Raw genomic sequence first — 5,358 nt, 5'->3', positions numbered from 1 at the left:
AGTTTCCATGTTTCAACTTTTCTGGTTGTAGTTGTGCCAGTTGCTTTGCTACTGCATGCCAGAGGTTACCATTTTATCATCCTCCAATAACATTTCCCTTGCCGTTTTACAGCCTTCACTACTGACAGACTTTGCTGCATTTTTCAACTTCTGTCCACTAAAAGTTATGAAGTGAATGCCAAATATTTTAGATGTTTTGTTATGGCAGCATCCCACACTAGAACAATTTCTGATGCAGTGGTTGCTGCATAGCAAAACTTCTGAAACTCAGTGCCCAAAGAGAGAAAAACAGTACCTGTTTTGTTCATACAAATACATAGATGAACTGGAAAGTATTCTGTCTGGCACTATGTGAAGAATCCAGCAGCCTCAACTGGGATTATTCCAGATCAGCCAGCTTACCAACACAAAATTTAAGAGAGTCCAGACAAAATCAACAGGACCATTTACATGACCCACAGTTAATTGCCAGCTTCTAAGAGAACTGAGTAGAAATTTTCAAGAGCTGTGCATGTGATCTTTTGACTTATATGTAATTGTTAGAAATTGTTTTAAGTTACTGATATTTAGGAGATTTTGTTTTACAGCAATGGCTAATTCATTATTGAAATTGAAACATTTTGAAAAAAATTTTATTCTTTAATAAAAGTTCCTAAAATTAGAGGTTAATGCATAATAAAACAACATCATCAGCAACAATAATACAAACAAAATAGGCCTGTAATAAATATTTAATTGGGAGGCTGGGCGCGGTGGCTCACGCCTGTAATTCCAGCACTTTGGGAAGCCAAGGCAGGTGGATCACTAGGTCAAGAGATCAAGACCATCCTGGCCAACATGGTGAAACCCCATCTCTACTAAAAAAAATACAAAAATTAGCTGGGAGTGGTGGTGCGTGTCTGTAGTCCCAGCTAGTCTGGAGGCTGAGACAGGAGAATCGCTTGAACCCGGGATGCAGAGGTTGCAGTGAGCTGAGATCGCACCACTGCACTTCAGCCAGGCAACAGAGAGAGATTCTATTTCAAAAAAAAAAAAAAAAAAAAAAAAAAAAAAAAAATTAATTGGTGAATGTATTGGCCAACATAGCAGTCTTGAGAGGGGTTTACAGAAGAAAATAAAAGTATAGTTTAATAATCATACCTTATAAAATAAAGATTTGCCCAAATGCCTACATGTTAAAAGGCATTTTGATAAAACACAAACCCAAATTAAGATAAAAATTTTTGATAAAGTACCAATAGATATATAATTTTTAACATAATGATATATTTAACATGCTGAAATATTTCTACCAAGGGTTTTTCTAGGCATTTTAAATATTTAAGTGAAAGTAAAGACTTTACAAAGAAATAAAGTTTAGAAACTATTTTTTAATCATTTATAAACCATAACTATATTATTTTAAAAATAAATCTATTCATAAAAGAAGAAACAATTTTAAAATAGCACATCTCCAAGCCAAAGAACTGACATAAGGGGTTTGCATATTTTGGATCCTGATTTGTCTCCAACATGTAGTATTTGGCCTACTACACAGTAAGTGCTTAATCCTTTTTTAGTTGAATAAATAAATCAATTATAAATAATGAAAAAAAAGAAAGCCATGAAATACTGGGTAATTTTTTGTCTCTTTTCTGGGAGACGGCTAAAAATTGGTGTTTAGTTATACCTAATATTTTCAGGAATGTGGAGAAAAAAAAATCTTTTCTTTTTTTTTGTTTGAGACGGAGTCTTTCTCTGTCACCCAGGCTGGAATGCAGTGGCATGATCTCAGCTCACTGCAACCTCCACCTCCTGGGTTCATGCTATTCTCCCACCTCAGCCTCCAGAGTAGCTGGGACTACAGGCGCCTGCCACCACACCAGGCTAATTTTATTTTTGTATTTTTAGTAGAGACGGGGTTTCACTGTGTTAGCCAGGATGGTCTTGATCTCCTGACCTCATGATCTGCCCGCTTCGGCCTCCCAAAGTGTTGTGATTACAGACGTGAGCCTCCGTGCCTGGCCTCAATAAATATTTTTTATGTATGGCAGACATTTAGTAAAACTCTAAATTTCTCAAGGCAGAGTGTACTTTTATGGAATGCATTAGTCACTAGTTACTTTCTAGGTGAAAGAAAAATTAAGCTTAGTTCAATTTAATAACATTTTTTGATGTTTTTGTAATTATAATTTGATAGCTACAAATTCTATTTCATTATAATTTCCTGTATATATTAACACAATATTTACATCATTAGAATTCAATTGAATTTAAACACGTTTATTAACACATATAGTATAGACTTTTCAATAAAACTTCTAGTGCAATGTTTCCTAGAAAAGATTACAACTGTCTTTAGATTATTATTTGTACATATGCTGAGTAGAAATAGCTGACTGAAACACGATGAGTGTTATGCATCTAATTTTGAACATGTCAACTTAAATTTCCTCATAATTTATCCTTTTACGTTATCCTAAAGCATGTTTTATTCATGGATTCACATAGCACTGTATCAGTTCACAATAATTAATAGAATATTTATAACAATCTGGAAAACTTACAAAATGTAATGTGCTTGCAAATTCTGTTTCTGCATGAAAAATGTTAATAATGTTATCAGGAAAATAAATCATGGAAGCAAAAACACTGCATTTGTTATCTGATAAAGACTCAAGTTATTATCATACTTACAAATACAACCTCAGGACTGTCTCTTAACTGGTTGATGAGAGTCACTCCCAAACAATAACTCTATACTTATAATGTTTTCACCAACTAGGCAAGTTGGGCTTACACAATGTGGTTCACCTTGAAAATAAACAGTGCACAGCTGGCCACAGTTATCTATTACAGCAAAATTATCCCTTTCGCTAGCATTTATTAAGAGCCTAGTTACATAAGTCATTTTGTTCTTGGTATTATAAAACTACTTAAAAACAACAGAAGATGTCAGAAGTTTCCACCATCCTCTGTATAGCCATCAAAGGTAATTAATATTTTAGCTAGACTGAACTAAGTCATAAAGCAATAGGTAAAAGCATTTTTGTGTTTTGTCCCTTATGAAATAATATACGTGTACCAGAGGAGAAGACATAGAAAGTGCACAAAAGTACAAAGAATAAATTCACTAGAATACAGTCACCCAGCAACAGTCATAGTTAATGCATCTCCAGGATTTTTTTCTGTTTTAGTATTTGAGATAATAGTATATATTACGTCATAAATATATCTTACGTAATTAATATTATAATGAATTTCAATATAAGAAAGATTTCTAAAAGTGAATGTTTATTGCAAAATTCATAAAGCTGTATAGCATGGAGGTTAAATTCACACTAAGGAGTCAGTTGGAGGGTGTCATTCCTTACTCTATCTCCGCCAGATAAGTGTGTGAGCTTGGACAAACAGCTCAACCTTTATCTTTACTATAAAATGGAATAAAGTAGTTCCCATTTCACAGGATTGTTACAAGGAGGAAACTCACTAACTCATGCAAAGTTTTTGAAGTATATATTGTTAAATCAAAATATTTTAGTTATTCTTTTCAGGCTGTTACTCTATATTTTCAAATGGCTTTCCCAAAAGAGTGAACATTCCATTCAGAAGTGAACTTATCAGTATCAATTGGGTACACACACACACACAGAGAGAGAGAGAAAGAGAGAGAGAGACTATTGGCTGTATACATAAGTGTGGGAATAATAAAATAATAAAATTTTAAAATACCTTAATCATAGCTTTCTTTATGTCACGAAAATAGAGCTGAGACAGAAAAAAAACCCTGGAAAAGGCAATAAAACATGAGGTCAACAGAACACTACTTATAACCAAGCACTATGGAATCCTCACTCTTTAGATATCTCTGGATAAACCATAATTAGATCTACATAATTTTAAATGAAGTCCTTTGCATTCTTCCTCAGGCGTGTCTACCCATTCAGTGTCAATCAGCCCAAATTCACACTATCCAAGTTGCTGGAGGATCCAGAGATTTCAGTCTGTAACTATTCTGAAATTGCCTGAACTTTTTATGCTATTAGGCATGAGTCTCGCTCTCCATTATGCTCTGTGAATTTTATTTATAGAGAAAAGCCTGGCCTCCATTCTTGCTGTCAGAGGCACGTTGGGCTTTAGTGCCTAATAAACAGAACAGTGTGTTGACATGCCCATGTTCATGCAGAAGGCTATCTGATCCACTGTCTCTATATTGTTCAACACATTGTCAGGTTCACTTTTTAATTACCCATCACAGAGGTTTTGTCTTTCTTGGCTGGAGATTCAATTTCTCATACCACTCTCAGGAAGATTTCCCACAATGCCAAATTCATCTACACGAGTCCAAATTAAGTTTGCAAATGCCTTAATTAAGGAACGATTGAGGCCCATTGAGTACCAGTGGCCCTACTTGAGGGTGGATATTATTACCGAAAAAGATTTCACTTAAACATGTTGTTAACTCATACATACTGTGTGGCTGATAGATTCATAATTTTTCAGTTTGTGAAATGACTCCAATTCAACCTAGCTTAACTTTTCTGAGCTGAGATTAATTTAGTTTACTGATATTTTAAATTTTATGAACATTATGACCACATCTTTTACATGCAAAAATAGACTTCCTACCATGGACTCTAATTGAATTCTGTTACTGCATATTTGGTAAAGGTTGTAGACTTATGAAGCACAGGGTAATAATTTTTAGGATTTTTTTTTTTTTTTTTTTTTTTTTTTTTTTTGAGACAGAGTTTCGCTCTTGTCACCCAGGCTGTAGTGCAATGGTGGAATCTCAGCTCATGCAATCTGCGCATTCTGGGTTCAAGTGATTCTCCGGCCTTAGCCTCCTGAGTAGCTGGGATTACAGGCATGCACCACCCCACCCAACTAATTTTGTATTTCTAGTAGAGATGGCGTTTCTCCATGTTGTCCAGGCTGGTCTCAAACTCTCAACCTCAGGTGATCCACCTGCCTCAGTCTCCCATAGTGCTGGGGTTACAGGCGTGAGCCACTGTGCCCGGTCAATGACCCATTTTTGAATGGTTTCTCATTGGCATGAAGGCTTCTCCAGTAAAAATAAAAGTGAAACAACCAAGCAACAATAACTACAACAAACAACAACAAAAGGCAGCAAAAACAAGTAGCAATATCTGGTGTTATCCATCTCCCGAATTCTGGTTTTGATATTTAAAAAAATCTAAATAAGCAGGCCTCATGAGAATGAGAAATATGCCAAAATGTGCTAGTAGATCACGAAGCGTAGTTATGAGTAGTGCCATCCTCTTGCTTCCAATCTCTTTGCATTCTGGTGACGAAAGTAATTGAACAATATATTGACTTAAGAGTGTAAGAAATTTCCTGCAGGACAGTACTTTTGTT

The sequence above is a fragment of the Macaca thibetana genome, chromosome 6 (genome assembly GCF_024542745.1).
Source record: "Macaca thibetana thibetana isolate TM-01 chromosome 6, ASM2454274v1, whole genome shotgun sequence".
NCBI lineage: Eukaryota > Metazoa > Chordata > Mammalia > Primates > Cercopithecidae > Macaca > Macaca thibetana.
Note: the sequence above shows the minus strand (reverse complement) of the source record.